We start from the raw sequence: 16,764 nt of genomic DNA, 5'->3' as shown, positions 1-16,764 counted from the left end.
AAGTAGGTACTATTTTTATTCTTCTTTTACAAGTGAGGAAAGTTCAACAGCTAAGTAACTTTTGCCAAGGTCGTATGGCTATTAGAAGGCATGGTGGACATTTGAACCCAGGTCCACTGGATTCCTCAGCATCATGACAGTACATTTAATGAGCATATGTTATGGGGCAGTCACAGGGCCGAGCATTTTGCACGCATATGCTCCATTAATCCCTACAGTAGTGCTGTCTGCAGTGTACCAGTATTAGCTCCATTTTAGAGATGAGGAAGCAGAACTTTTGAGAGATTATGTAACCTGCCTGTAATCTGTGTGTGGCGGAGCCAAGCTATCCCTATACAATGGCAGAGTTCAGAAAACTCTGGGGGAGAGACTTTACTAAAGTCACACCATGAGTCAGTGGTTGAACTGGGACAGGGTTTCATTGAAGACTTTCCATTCACTGCTGGGAGGTGTTGTTGCAGTAACAGTGGGAGGGGACCTGCCATATGGCCGATCCACCGTGTCCCTTGCCCTAATGACAGGAAAGAGAGCTCAGTGGATTAGATCATATGCTTTGGAGTGAAACAGACCTATGTTCAAATCACAGCTCCCAAACTATCTTGCTGGGTGACCTTGGGAAAGACCCTTTCTCTCTCTGAGCTTCTGCTTCCTCTTCTGCAAAATGGAACAATAACCAGGCCTGCCTTCTGGGGTTGCTAGAGGAATAAATGAGAGAAGGCACCTAGAGTATCTGGCACAATGACCACCACACAGGTAATGTGGAGTAGCTGTCGTTATTGTCACTGAAATGATCCACAAGCTGAAAGAGGTTTGAGAACTGCTGTTCCACATGGAGAAGCCCTGAAATCTGCTTCACAATGATGACATTATGGTGGGAAGGAGGCCCAGAAGCTGAAGAGTGTCTGACTCTATAAGAGATACACATGCGGTTGGGACACACACACACATATGCACCTGCATACCTGCACGTCTGGACACACATACCCTTGTGGCATATATGTGGACACACCTGTGTACGTATGCATATGCACACATCACACACAATATACATGACATGTATATGCTCATACACACATGCGCACACATACCCACACACTACATCTATGGCTGTACATGTTCACACATGTTTGCATGTACCCACACACGTGTACATACACACACATCACACGTACACACAATCCCTCCTACTCCTTTAGCTCTCAACCCAAAAGTCACAGCCTTGGGGCAACTGCCCTGACCTCCCAGGTGAGGCCGGGCCTCTCAGGCTGTGCTCTCTGGGTACCATGCATTTTTCCTCTTCAGTTTGCATCTTAATTGTCATTGAACAATTGTGTAATAAGTTGCTTAATTCTGGATTTCCTGCTAGAAGTTAGCTCTGCAGAGGGCAGGGACAAAGTCTGACTGTTCTCCACTGATGGAAGCTCCTAACACAGCCTGGCACATGGTAGGCTTTCGACAGATACATGCCATTGATTGAACAGAACCACCAGAGTCCCTTTTGCATGCAGTCTGGGGAATAGCTGATTCATCGTGGGCCACCTTGTATGGATTTTTTGCCTTGGGTCTATGATGGTGTGTAGACTCACCCAGAGAGATCCAAGCCTCAGAATGCTGTGGAAGCTGGTAAGAACGAAAACTCAACTTTCAAATGCATTCCTAGGAAAACAAGTGTCAGTGGTGGATGGACTGTTAAGAAATCTGAAAGGCAGTTGGCTCCTTGTTGCTTCTCTCTCCGTTTTCCTCTGGGAGGTGAGGGGACTCCAGCAGTTGCCACAAGTAATAACATTGATCAATCACTGCCGGGGCTGGGACAGAGCTGTTTTCTTTTTCTCAGGCCCGATGATAGCAGTAAGCAGGCCCCTTTATACATAAAGAGGGCAGAGGACGATGGACTGATGGAAATGAGAAATGCAGTGCTGGGAGGTTAGAGTAATTTATTTTCCTTTCTTTTTTGATTAAAGCAATAGTTCTGGGCACCTTCTAAGTGCCAGGCACTGTGCTAGCTGCTGGAGATACAGGAGAAAATGAGATGTATGTGGCTTTTGACCTCTGGGTACTCACGTCTGCTGGTGAGATGCACAAGGAAACAGGTAATCAAAATGCAGTGTGATCGGTGCTCCACTGGAGAAGTCAGAAAAGGGGCTCCAGGGAGGATGGGGATGGCTTCTGAGAGGAAGATCTCTGAGCTGAGACTTAGAGAATCAGTACAGTTGGCTAGGCTAGGAGAAGGGGAAAGAGTGGTGTGAGTGGAGAGAAGTGTTTGTGGGCAGGCCCTAAAGGGAGAGAGGGCACAGTACGCCAAGAGACAGGGCAGGAATTCAGTGTGGCAGTAGCCAGTGGGTCCTGGCGGGGGGGCCTGGGGGCAGGGTCCCATGGAATGCATAGTTTGTCCATGTGGATTCTGAAGTCCCTGCCCCAGGGTGGTGGCAGATGGATCCTAGGACTGAGGTACTCGTAGGCTGGGAGAGGACTGCTCTGGGGAGAAGTGGAGTCCATCAAAGGAGGCTGGAGCATCTGGGAGCAGTGAGCTCCGGCAGACCTGAGGATGCGGGATGTGGAAGAAGGAGCTTTGCCATTCACTGGCTACATGACCCTCCGTCCTCTGGGCCTGTTTTTCACCTGTCAAGTGGACAGGGAGACCTAGGTGACCTTCAGGTACCTTCCAGAAGCTGCTACCTAAGCTTTCGTCAGGCTGGATGAGCTGTGTGCTGCCCCCCCTCCCGTAGCCACTCTCTGCCTCACCTCCCATCCCCACAGCTCTTTCTGTCCTTCAGTGTCCACCCTGGCCACCTGGACCTCATTTCCTCTATCACTGCTCGGACGCTGTGTCATACCAGCAACTCATGTCACATCTCTGGGCCTCAGTTTCCACACTGATGGGGAAGTGATGGGGGTGATAATACCACCTATTTTTCCTCCTCATCTTGTGCCCTTCAGGCACAGGCCACCTGGCCTTCTCTCTCCAGCTCACAGAGCTATTTCTTGCCTAGAATTCTTTGCCTCTTCCTCCCCTCCTTCCCCTCCTCACTTTTCATGCTAAGTCTTCCTCCTCTTTCAAATCCAAGCTTAAGCTTGATACCTTCAGAGCAGCCTTCCTCAAGGGATTCCATCGCTTGCTGTATTCCATATCAACACTCTGTATACTTCCTTCTTAACACTCGTCATAGTGGTACTTCACTCAGTTGTGTGTGATTGCTGAATACCCCACTCCCCTTCTAAGATATAAGGAGGGGCAGGGGATATATCTGACACCTGTCCTGGGTGTATATTAGGCCCTGGGTGATGAGTTGTTGAGTGGATAAATGAATATCTTAATGGATTTAATACACTTCATACATATGTAAGTTATTAATTATACTCAAGCCAGGAGTACAAACTTATTTAAACTCAGTTTTTCAGAAATCACCAAGTGTAGTGACATGTTCTACCCACTAGAGGGCGATGTGAAACCATAAAGCTGGGGTATGGGAGGGGGGCGCCTCAGGGACCCCGGCCCCTTTATAAGTTGGTATAACATTCAGTCACTTTGTGTTCTATCCATACCCTGGACTCATTAAATAAAATTCAAAATATATATCGACCATTATGAGTCGGGAGGCTTGCCAGATCCTGTTTGGTCCAATCCTGGACACTAAGGCCTGAGGGACATTGAGGTCCCCCTACCTTCACTGGTCCTATGGCACAGACTTGTTCCTGGCTGTGGGAAAACCCCTCTCTTTTGCAATATTCCTATTTTCTATTATGTAGGAGAGACCATTGTAACTCCTGTCTGTCCAACCATCCAATAAATATTTACTGACTTTCCACTATGTGCTGGGCACTGTGTTAGGTGCTAGAAATTCTGGTGTACAAAACAGGTCCCTGTCTCATGGAATCAATCCACTGTCAAGTTGGGAAGAGCAACACTGAGAAATCATATATTGTTACAAACTGTGATTAGTGTGAAGGAGAAAGTCGGAGCCTGTTAGGGACACCTGATTGTTTCTTGAGCTCATTCTTGGAGGAAGGGCCATTTAGCAGAAACCCAGAGGTTGAGCGGCCACTGGCAGAGGGATCAGAAGACCAGGCTTTTGCCCACAGGCCCATCCAGGCTGCCAGGTGCTGTTGGGCAAGTCCTTTCCCCTCTCTGTCTTCTGTTCTCCCACCTGTATAATTACAGAAACGTTTCAAGCCTAAGCTTTTTTTTTTTTTTTTTTTTTGTGGTACATGGGCCTCTCACTGTTGTGGCCTCTCCCCTTGCGGAGCACAGGCTCGGGACGCGCAGACCCAGCGGCCATGGCTCACGGGCCCAGCCACTCCGCGGCATGTGGGATCCTCCCGGACCGGGGCACGAACCCGTATCCCCTGCATCGGCAGGCAGACTCCCAACGACTGCGCCACTAGGGAAGCCCAAGCCTAAGCTTTTGATTAGGAGGGGCTTGTACCTTAGATATTTGGGGTGCTCATGTGCACGGTTCTCAGTCCAGGAGCCTGGGGTCCAACTCTTGGGTGAAAAGGGGTGCCTGCATGGTGGCCTCCCATTGAGCAGTGGGCCAGGGGCTGAACAGCCAATCTCTACAAGCTCTGGGGAAGCTTTGTTCAGGCATAGAAAGACTGCTGCCTTAAGACCTAGCACAGGGTCTCCCACTGTGGCTCAGACTGCCTGCTTCCAATCACCCGAGGAGCTGGCTACATATACAGATTCTTGGGCCTCACCCCCACAGACGGTGATAAGGCAGGTGTGGAGGAAGGCCCCAGAATCTGCATGTTAAGGAACTCTCCAGGTGATTCTGGCTGGGAATCATTACCCTGGATCTTTCTGTAGAAAGGGTTTATGACACTCAATCTTCCAATTGGCTTTGATTTATGTTCTATTATGGGTATTCCAGAAAAGTTATGGGTAAACTGAATTTTTGTTGTTCAGATTATATCCTCAATAGGCATCTCACTTTAAAGAGTCAACCATTTGTGACGTGAATTTTCACTCCAATGGAGTCTTTCATGTGTGTTAATTTCTGTGAAGATCACACCTATGTATGCTTCACAGACTAATTAAAAACACCAAGCTTTGTAGAAGATTTGCAGTCTTAATTTCCAAAAGGTGGGGAGGTGGGGAAGATTTATAGCAGGAGGCAAAAATAATTAAATTTCAAAGCCTAGAGTTAAGCTCCTCCAGGTTAAAGCACTTATTTATTGTCAAATTTATAATCACTGCCCACCTGGGACAGGTGGGCCCTGGCGCAGGGTCCTCTGAATACAGCTAAGGACCCGATGCCCTTCAATTTGCTATTGCTGAGGAGGCTACAGTCCCATGGCTCCTGCCTAGAGCAACCATCTGTGGGATTAGGGAATGCTCTGATCCTCTCGCTCTGGGCTGAAGAAGGGCCCATGCAGAGAAGTCTTGCATCATGCAAATGTCTTGGCTCTTGATAAGGAATCTTTTAATCAGAATCTTTATCTCTTTGACTTGTTGCTTCAGTTCCTGGCTTGTCCATCAAATTTCTGGAATTTGTGGGGCCGTTGCAGCAGGTGGCTAGGCTGGCCCTGAGCAGAGTTGAGGGCAGTGCTTCTCAGAGATGGGGCCACTCTCATGTGGCTGCCTCATCTGAGAGCTTGTGAGCATAGAGGATTAATAATGGAGATGGTGACCCAGTCAGTTTTGCCTGTCCCACGATGGCCAGAGATCTCTAAGGAAGAGATAGGGAGGTGATGAGGGCCAAGATAATGTAAATGAGCACAAAGGGAGCAGGTCTATTTAGGCTGGTGGCTACTCTAGGTCACACTGAATCAGCAGCCCAGGCTGTTGGATCAGAGACAACAATCAATTGGATTTAGGGCCCAAAGACCTCCTATAATTTGCATTTATGCAGAGGGAGGAGATGGCATCTGGAGGGCCTGGGAAGACGAAATGCAAACAGCATGAACGGGAGTAGATTAATGGAAGCCAGGACCCATGGAAGGGAAGAAGGGAAAAGAGGTTGTTTCAAATGCTAGAGAGAGGCACTGCTTTTAATCATAATTCTTCACATGGGTTTGTTGACCTCTCCACTTCATGCATACTTCCTGTGTACATGAATATTGTCCACTATCTCTCCTTGGCTCCCCCACTAGTGCTGTAAGACAGGCTGGTCATTTCCATATTACTAACGAGGACACTGAGACCTGGAGACAGCTACTTAGTGGCCTGGCCAGAAGAAAGCCTGGGTCTTTGCACTCTTTGCCGAATGCCATTCTGTTAGTAGTTTCCCAAGTTTAGCCTTGATCAAATGATACAATGCAGGGAGCAATTTTGTAATAAGGATGAAGCTGACCCACTCTCTCAGATGCTCTCTCCTTGAGTTCCCACCATGGAACTCTGTTTAGAAGCCACCAGGTTCGCTGGTGCTCAGTGGCATAGGTCACCCAGAGCCACTGGCGCGCCTTGGTGGGGGAGGGGCACTGGCGTCCCGTTACACAATGAAGGCCACGTACTTTAATCTGGTGATGCCCAAAGGAAGGATCAGAAAAGGGAAAGATAGGAAGAGGGATGGCTCAGAAGTAAACTGACAGTTACAAAAGAGATAAGACACGTGCTGCAGTGTCTTATCGGGAATTCACATTCAGTTGGTCATGGGATGAGCAGCAGAGTCTGTGGAGGGGAGTAGGTGGTCAGCTTAGGGCCTGAAGGAGGAGTGACCATGGTGCCTAGTTCAAGAACCTTGCCACGGGGAAGAGAGCATAGCCCCTGGAGTCAGACAGACTCAAGTTCAATCCCTGCTCTGCCACTTTCTAGTTGTGTCCTCGGACCACACACATAATCTCTCTGACCCTTAATTTCTTCATTTGTAAAGTGGGAATAATAATGGATGTGGAGATTAGATGAAATCATGCTTAAGAAGCACTTATCACAATAGTAACCACTAAATAAATGTCAGTTGTGGTCATAATAGTTGTAATGAATAATGTGAATGGAGTGAATTATGTTGAATAATGTAGATTATATTGAATAACGTAAACATGCTTCTATCTCCTCCAGTTGATAGATTCTTCCCTTGATGTCAACCCTTCTGGGCTACCTTCTTAAGTCTCTTCTGCCTTTCTCACCTGAATTATTTTTAACTTTTTTTTTTTCAGATTACATTCACTGAAGAAAAAATTAACCTCATTCTGTGGATGAAGAAACTGAGTCTTGGAGACATAAGGTAACACTGTTAAGTAAGGTGACCAAGCTGATACATGTAGCAGTGCGCACTACCAATACCCTCAGCCATTGCCTCGTAGCAGGGAAGATGGACTTTCCTAAGAATGACAGAGAAGCACAATCAGTGCCTCGACAGGGATGTGCAGAGGGAACTAGCCTAATGCAGGGAATCAGGAAGGGCTTCCCTGGGAGTTAGCAGTGCTGCAAGGGATCAAGGTTTTTCACTGGCGGAATGCCAGAGCTGGAGGCCAGCGATTCCCAGAGGTAGTATGAGGAATGCTTTCAGGGATCTGGAATGTGAGAATTTAAAAAATTGTAATAATTATGTATTCACTGTAAATTATTGATGCGAGGCTCTGTTTTTACACTTATGAAGTGATAGCGGATTTCCTTTTGAAATACATAAATGTGTGTAAGAACAATACTAGGTAAACATTAGCTGTGGTGCACATATATGGCAAAAATCATGATCCCAATAGTCTAATGTCTGAAGTTTGGGAAACTAATTTTGTACCACATTGTTGTTTTTAGAAGAGAAAAACTGAGACTCGGAGATACTAAACGACTTGCTTAATGTCACAGAGTGAGTTGGTGACTGAGCTTAGTCATAGGAAAATGTGTTTCGTTTCTCCCAAATCCTAAAATAATAGGAAAAGTGATAGATCAAGTTTGAGATTCAGGAGACATTTTTGTGTGTGTGTGTGGTTTTATTTTATTTTATTTATTTTTACATCTTTATTAGAGTATAATTGCTTTACAATGGTGTGTTAGTTTCTGCTGTAAAACAAAGTGAATCAGCTATACATATACATATATCCCCATATCCCCTTCCTCTTGCGTCTCCCTCCTACCCTCCCTATCCCACCCCTCCAGGCGGTCACAAAGCACCGAGCTGATCTCCCTGTGCTATGCGGCTGCTTCACACTAGCTATCTACCTTACGTTTGGTAGTGTATATATGTCCATGCCTCTCTCTCGCTTTGTCACCAGGAGACATTTGACAAATGATTCTCAGTTCTCCAGGCAGCCGATTCTCTGATTAGAGTCTTGCGGATGCTTTCCTATTGTTGTTGTTGTTGTTTTTCAAATTAAATTCTTTTCCCAGTCCTTGTCTCCTGGATCCTCCGCAGTGATGGGTGGGCCTTGGCTTTCGAAGGAGGATTTGTGATCGAATCAATTTGCTTTTCTGGCCCCTGAATCATTAGGTTAAGTTCTGACTCTCAGCTGACCTTACCTGGAGATGGGGAGGGACAGACCCAGGATTTCAAGTCTGGATGGGGCTGCAGCCAAGCTAGACCTCTACCTTGGGATGTGGCCTTGAGTTTAACCTCTTCCTCCCTGGGCTGCCTACCTCATGGGGCTGTTGGCAAGAGAACATGAGACCAAGTATTTGGAGGTGAAATGCCTGCCACTGAAGGGGCTGTCATGACCATTCGTGCACTCCCTGTCAGCAGAAGCAATGAGGCACGTGAACAGGACCATCAACCGTCCTGGCCGGCTGATTCCAGAGCACGGGCTGACTGAGGGCTGACCCTGCTCTGATGTGCTTGCATTTACTCAACAGTCAGACTGTCTTCTGAGAGGGAAAACCTGCCACTCATAAAATAATGTCACAAACAAGATCTCGTGTTGATTTTTACAGTCACCCTCAGAGTAATCATTATCATGACTGTTTTGGTAAGGAGGACACTAAAGCCGGGACCTGTGAAACAGATCTGTCCCAGGGTGACCAGACTGGTGAGTGGTGACCTTGGGACCCGCCCACGGAATTTCTGGCTGCCAGACAGGGGCTCTTTCCTCAGTACCTTCACTGCCACCACGCATTCTGCACTGAGCCGGGAGGGTGGCAAAGGCAGGACCTGACCTTCAGCGGACTTGCCCATTTGTTTCTGCAGTTGTCATGAAGTGTCACACGGTTCTCATTTTATGGATGGGAAACAGGCCTAGAGGGAAGAGAGAATGAGAAGAACTACCATTAATCTCTAATTGATTTCTAACCAAATTAGGAAAATCAGCTTTTCCCATAAGTGGAGATGATTGTGACAGTTGTAGGCTGTATTCTTCATTAGGAGCTAGATTTCTAGAAGAATTTGGGCAGTTTGAATTCTTTGCCTCTAATATAGACCTTTCCAGCTTTTATCTGCTCATCCGATTATTGTCATTATTATATATATCTCTAGTAGTCAAGCTTCTCCAGAGACATAGAAGCAGTAGGATGTGTGTGTGTAATATATATATAATGGGTATATATATGTATAGAGAGAATGTGTATATGTATAGATTGATTGATTGATTGATTGGTTGATTGATTTTAAGGAATTAGCTCATGTGATTGTGGAGGTTGCCAAGTCCAAAATCTGCAGGACAGTTCAGTAGGATGAAGACCCAGGGAAGAGTTGCAGCTTGAATCCCAAGGCTGTCTGGAGGTAGAATTCTCTCTTCCCTGGGGGAGGACAGTCTTTTTCTATTAAGTTCTTCAAGTGATTGGATGAGGCCCACCACATTATGGGGCGTAATTTGCTTTATTCAAAGTCAACGGATTAAAATGTTAATTTAATCTAAAAATTAACTTCACGGCAGTATCCAGCTGTGTCTGGCCAAATATCTGGGCACTGTGGCTTAGCCAAGTTGACACATAAAATTAACCATCACAGTATATAAACATATAATATGTGGGATAACATAAGCTAATATTTACTAACCATTTATTATGAGCCAGGCAACATTATCTCATTGAATAATTCCTCCTAATGACTATAGTACAGTACCTTACACATAGATAGAAACAAATGGTGGTTTTAAAAATCAGAAGGCAATTCAGAGTAGAGGTTAAGAAGGAGGGTTTTGGCACCGGGCAGACCTGAGTTCAAGTTCTAATTCTGCCAGCATCTAACTTGGGCCAATTACTTAATCTTTCCAAGTCTCTTTTTCCTCATCTGTAAAAGAGAATTAAAAATAGTACTTACTTGGGACCTCCCTGGTGGTGCAGTGGTTAAGAATCTGCCTGCCAGTGCAGGCGACACGTTCGAGCCCTGGTCCAGGAAGATCCCACATGCCGCGGAGCAACTAAGCCCGTGCACCACAACTTCTGAGCCCGTGTGCCACAACTACTGAAGCCCGTGTGCCTAGAGTCCATGCTCCGCAACAAGAGAAGCCACCGCAATGAGAAGCCCGCGCACCGTAACGAAGAGTAGCCCCCGCTCGCCGCAACTAGAGAAAAGCCTGCCCGCAGCCAAAAATAAATAAATAAATAAATTTATTTAAAAAAAAATAGTACTTACTTCATCAACGTAGCAGGGACTTGATAAACAGTTATCGACAAAATGAAGGTTGAAATAACCTCCAGGGTTATTATGAGAATTAAAGGAGATAATTTATCTAAAGCTCCTCACGTAGTACCTGGCACATGGTGAGAACACATGTAATTATTTTTCCTCTTGACTTCTGCATACACAGAGTCATGGCTGGCAGCTGTTGGGATCCACCTAACAGGACTTGTAAGTTGTGGGTCCAGGAAGGTCTTGCCGCTAAAGACCAGGCCAGAACAGAACAGAAATCTCCCTCATCTGACTCAGAGGCTGGTTTCTCTTACTTGGCATAGTCCTTGGGGCGGTCAGTTCTCCGCTGCTCCCAGAATTCCTTTCTCGGAGCTCTGGCTGTGACTGGGTTTGGCAGGGAGTGTTCTCCAGGTGATGTGGTCTGGAGCCGGATGAGCTTCCCACATCTCTGCCAGCACACCCTGCTCCTTGTTTGCAGCCCGGCCATCAGCCCTGTCACACAAAGCTCAATTTACTGCCTCTCAATGGAAAATAGCTGCCTTCTCCTCCTAACGGCCATGACCTCCCTGCAGACACTCACTCTATCGATTAGGCTAATCGTTCTCATTTATTCTAAGGCAAATTGCATTATTTGCACTTGGAGTATAAGGACATCAGGAATACCACAAACCAGCATTGTGTTAACTAATGCATTCATCATTCAATAAAATATCGTAGTGCACTGAAGACTGGAATCCCAGCTCTGCTATTTACCAGCTGTGTGATCTTAGTAAAATTTCTTAATCTCTCTTAGGTCTCAGTTTCTTCATCTGTAAAATGAGGACAAGGTGAATGCCTACTCAGAAAGGTCATTAGGACATTTAAATAAGTATGTAAGACATGTAAATACATGCCTGATACATAGTAAGTGCTCAACAAATAGTAGCTATTACTATTATTATTATTACTACTGCTACTTCTAACTCTATTTGGTGCCAACAACTCTACTGGGTGTCGTGGGAACAGCAGTGAACACAACACATTCTGTCCCTACCTTTGCGAAGTTTATATACTTGTGAGTAGGGGAGAAAAAGAATAAACAGGTCAAACAAACAACCCCCCCCCCCACCAGATGTGATTACAAATTGTGATAAGTGTCCTAAAGAAAACCAACAGGATGCTTTGACAGACACAGAGTGGGCTGGGGGAAACAACTTAGAGAGGCAGGTAGTGGAAGGTGTCCCTGAGCTGCTACTAGTTAGGCTGAACTCGAAGGATGAGAAGGAGAGGGAAGAAAGGAACAGTAGGAATAAGGAAGAGCACGTATGAAAGCCTCGAGGCAGAAAGAATTTGGCGTGTTCATGAGAAAGGGAAAGGTCAGCGTGGCCAGAGGAAAAGAAGAGAAAAGAGCGGCAGCGAATGCTGACAGAGCACTCGCTCTATGACAGACGCTCTGGGGCACTTCACGTATGTTTAGCCATCTAGCCCCCGTGCCCACCTGAGGAGGAGGAGGTGCTGTCACAGCCCGGATCAGGACCTGCTCGTGACAGTCCACACATTCTCCTTGGCTTTTGGTGCCTGCAGCATTAAGCACAAACTCTTAGTTTGGCATTTCAGATGCTTCAAAACATATATACAATGGAATATTACTCAGCCATAAAAAGAAACGAAATTGAGCTATTTGTAATGAGGTGGATGGACCTAGAGTCTGTCATACAGTGTGAAGTAAGTCAGAAAGAGAAAGACAAATACTGTATGCTAACACATATATATGGAATTTAAGACAAAAAAATGTCATGAAGAACCTAGGGGTAAGACAGGAATAAAGACACAGACTTACTACTAGAGAATGGACTTGAGGATATGGGGAGGGGGAAGGGTGAGCTGTGACAGGGCGAGAGAGGGTCATGGACATATACACAGTAACAAACGTAAGGTAGATAGCTAGTGGGAAGCAGCTGCATAGAACAGGGAGATCAGCTCGGTGCTCTGTGACTGCCTGGAGGGGTGGGATAGGGAGGGTTGGAGGGAGGGAGACGCAAAAGGGAAGAGATATGGGAACATATGTATATGTATAACTGATTCACTTTGTTATAAAGCAGAAACTAACACACCATTGTAAAGCGATTATACTCCAATAAAGATGTAAAACAAAAAAAACAAAAAAAACAACAAAACAAAAAAAAATAGCCCCAACATAACTTTTCAGTTTTATTTCCTTTTTTCATTTTGCTGTTCACCTTGCCCTTTCTACTTGCATAAGTAAACACACTTTCCTTGTGAAAATTTAAAATGATACAGGTAAATTTCAAGTTCCTTTTACCACTGTCTCCCCTTCCCTATCTTTAGCTCAGGTGGCCTCCCCAGAGGTGATACTGCATGCAGTTTGCTGTGAGTCCTTTCAGACATTTCTAAAATCTATAGATTTATGGTTACATCTAGCGAGTACGTCAACATGTAGAAAATATATAGAATAATTTTGTGTTTTTAATAAATAGAACAAGTTATTGAATTGGTCTCACTGGATGATTGACTCATGCCTCCACAGTCCATTGGTCAGACCCAACAGGAGGCTCCGCCCAGCTCAAGGCAGTGTGCGCAGAGGTGGTGGGACGTGCCGGGATTATTATCTTCCCCTGTGCCTGGAAAGAAGAGGACTGAAAAGGGTGAGTACTAGAGGGTTCTACCACAGACAGTGATGTTTAAAATGTCCTTTGAAAAATAAATTTCCTGAAGGAAAAATTGAAGTCATTAAAAAAAAAATTAAAGAATGGTATAGCAGTCTATAGGCATAGACTTACAGCAAAAATAGAGAAGGTGGTATGAGAGTGGACTTTGCAGCCTGGAAGGTGTGTCATCCTGTGCTCCTGTGGAACTGTCAGATTTAGTGACACAGGCTACAGGCATCATCCTGCAGAGCTCTTCAAGCCCACTGCTGCTGCCAGGTGCCCCCACCCAAGCTTTCCAGGATGTCCAGCCTGGAAAGATGCTGACCTCATGTCCCTTTCCCTCTCTGCTCAGAAACTTCAGTAACCCAACCTGCTCGCTGCAGTCCTCCTACAGTTATCCAGCTTAAGACCCAGAGCCCCTCCCTAAAATGCCTGGAGATCTTGGCCCCAGGTAATGGCCTCTTGCTAGTCACCAGCATCCCCCCAACACGTGCTGACTCCTTCCCACATAAATCTCCTACGGCTCCTGAAAATACCATACGGGACCATGCTTTGAGGAGGATCGTGTGTTGTTTTGGCAGCGTTCTGTTTCAAGAAGTTTGGGAATGCAGCTAGAATGTGGAACAGCTACAAGGGGAGGGGAGAGAGAGAAAGTAGAAGGTGGGAGGGTAGGGGGTGGGAAAGGTGGGGTCGTGGTGGTGGGAAAATCCTTGCTTCTCACTCTCAATTCTTCATATTTCTTCTCATTTTTCATATTTTAAAATAAGTGGTCACTTTGGACTGATGTCAAGCAGCACAAACGAGGCAGCTTTGCAGGGACTAAAGGTGTGAGGACTGAAGCACCGTTTTTAGCATACAGCACCCAATAGATGTTATCCCTTAGCATGATTTATAATAAAACATCACACTTGATCCTCATAAGACCCTTGTGAGCAGAGCATATCAGGTACTCTCACAGCTGTTTTACAGACATGGAAACTGAAGCTGAGAGAGTTAAAATGACTAGAGTGAGGTTCTTTAGCAAATCTGTGACTAGGGTCAGGAACAAGGTCTATGGACTTCCCATCCTATGCTGTTTAAGCTGATACCCTACCATTCTGCTTACCTTCTAGTCAATGATCAAAGAAAGATGCTTGTCTGGTTTTTTTTTTTTGTTTTGTTTTTTCACGTACATTAGAGGAAAAGACCCTTTAACCTTTTTAGAAAGTCCTGTGGGCCTCACACTCAAAATATTCGGCTGAATTCCTAATGAACATACTCTGAGGTTTTCACCGGCTTCTCCCTTGTGTAAACATGCTGTGGCTCACCACTAAGGCAATATTATGCCGTCTGAAGCAGCAATTCAATTGAAGCTTCTGTCCATCAACCCCAGTGTGTGCGGGTGGAGCCCTCCACTGAATTACACAGTCATAATTCCTCTTGGTGGGATTATACCTTTTTGGTGGAGTAACATGCATTTATTTGACCATTTGTTTATATTCCACAACAGTTACTGATATGCTTTGAGTGCTGAGAAACTGATACATCAAGATATTTTGAGCTGTTGGATTATGAGTGTTGGGGTATTTTAAAGGGCTTGGAAAATAACATCCCTCTTCCCTGCCCAAGTTGAGAACTAACTGAGCATCAGGAAAATGAAGATTAAGATGTCAGCATTATTACTGACTGAAGCTGGGTTGGAGGGCTGCTGCCTGACTGTGGAGCCGAATGGGTGTGCTCATGCTTCTCACCAGTGCCTGGCAGGGCGGGGCCACCAAAGGCTTCCCAGCAGGTACAGAACTGTCCCCAAGCTTCCTGCATGGCCTCGAGCACAGGTCTACAGCGGTCTCCTTTCTGCTGGAGCCCATCCCAGGGGAAGTGAGGGTGCACCCAGAACCTCGAATCTCTTCCACACTGACCAGTCAGGAAATCCCCTCTTCCTCCTATGAGGAGCACTGTGGGAAGAAAGAAGGCAGGAATGTCTTCAAGATGAAGTTCTTTTATGTGGAAATATGGGTGGTGAGGAAGACTTCCCTCGTAACAGTGAGAAAGGAGTGGAGGAATTTATTAGTGCCAGCCAGTTCTCTGGGAATTCTTCACAAGTTATAGACTAGGTAGCCTGTCTACACTGAAGAATGTTAGAATCTGGGTAAACTTGCATCTGGATTGTCTGTGTTTCAAAGGAAAAATGATTGAACTCTGCTGGTGATGGAACAGAGTCCAGTCTCTAGTTTGGTATCCCAGGCTAGAGCAGGCTGTGTTCACTGGAAGCAGACACAGGGATGGACTTTGGGGTGTTAGATGTTGATATAGGATCAACACCTGTGAAAAGAAAGGGGAGGACACAGGAGTGGGCAGAGGAAGAAGTCAAAGCAGGCCCAACAAAGCTTCAGGTAACCGGGTGGGGAGCTTGGGAGTAAATGTTCCCCTTCAGCATCACCCCACAGTGAGCCAAAATACCCCGCCTCCCTCTGTTGCTGGTGGGGACTCAGGCCCGATGGTTCTCTGTAGCTGAGGCAGACCCTGTGGAGCTGACGGCTGGGCAGCGGGATCTGGGCAGCTTGTGTGCATGTCTGCCACGAAGGCCTTTCATTTCCAGGTCCCTGACTGTGCCTGCTGTCTCATTCTTTGCTATTGCCTACCTTTTTCTTGACACTTAAGTGAAGCCCAATTGCTTTACTTCCCGCAAGCCCTCATGCCTCTGGTTGTCCTCTAGATAGATCATCCTTTCTGTTCTCTCATTCTCGTGTCTGTGACTCCACTTGGGTATCATTTCCTCTAGGAAGATTTCCCCGACCCCCAGGCTGGGCTGAGTACCACTCCACCAGTATTCATAGCATTCTCCTAGCACTTACCAGATGATATTACATTTTCTGTGGACAGACTTATCTCTGCCAGGTCTACATTTGTCTACAGATTGTCTCTTGTTCACCTTTGGACCTGGAGTTCCCAATAAGGTCCTGTTACACGGTAGGTGTTCAACAGACATCTGTCCTCTTATTCCACCCCCTGCCCCTTATGAGAGCCACGTCCTTGTCCAATGAACATTCGTTGAGCACTTTTGTGCAGCTATGACAGGGCGTCACAGAGCAGTGGGCCGCCTTCATTACTGTAGCCATGACAGTGCCTAGAGTAGAATCTTTTACGTTATCATTTTTCGGGAAATACTGTTTTTTTAATCGGGCCCTATCTTCTCTTGCCAAAATTGCTTCAACGCAGCATCTGGAAACTGTGAAGCACTTGAGCAAATATTGCCAGGCACAGGGACAAGCAAGGCATTGGAGAATCTTTGAAATAATTTCTTAGGGGAGGAAGCTGCTAAGGTAAATTGCCCTTCTTGATTTGCTTTTATTTGCGCCAAAGAGGAATTACTCAGAGCTCTATGGAGATAAATGAATCCTAGATGATTAGATCTGTAAAGAGTTTCAGGGTGATGAGGTGGAGATGGGCATGGAGTTTGCACAGAGTGCACGCAACCACACATTCCCCAAGAAAGAGGAAGAATCAGGAAGCTGGAGAAAATTTGACATTGTCTCTCCCCTCAAGTCCAGTTCTCTGGGGATGGAAACTAGTCTCCCGAAATGCTCAAGAGCCGGAGAGGCCACAAGATGCAAACCCGCTCCCCCAAGATTGGCATGGAAATGTGAAAACAAATGCTTTTTGGTCTGCTGGCTGAGCCACAAATCCTGAGCAGAGGCAAG

The 16,764-nt window shown here is 46.0% G+C and overlaps 1 protein-coding gene across 5 annotated transcripts in view; it reads left to right on the top strand.

The window, feature by feature from the left end:
• Positions 1–16,764, top strand: part of SH3TC2 (SH3 domain and tetratricopeptide repeats 2) — a 182,296-nt gene that overhangs the window by 114,601 nt on the left and 50,931 nt on the right. For all 5 annotated transcript variants that reach the window (XR_009563483.1, XR_009563485.2, XR_009563481.2 and 2 more), the window contains 2 exons: positions 7,093–7,160; positions 12,964–13,081. The gene's annotated coding sequence lies outside the window, so the exon portion shown is untranslated. The remainder of the gene's footprint in view (positions 1–7,092; positions 7,161–12,963; positions 13,082–16,764) is intronic.

Source organism: Globicephala melas, chromosome 3 (genome assembly GCF_963455315.2).
Source record: "Globicephala melas chromosome 3, mGloMel1.2, whole genome shotgun sequence".
NCBI classification, from domain to species: domain Eukaryota; kingdom Metazoa; phylum Chordata; class Mammalia; order Artiodactyla; family Delphinidae; genus Globicephala; species Globicephala melas.
This window is presented reverse-complemented; position numbering and strand designations above follow the sequence as displayed.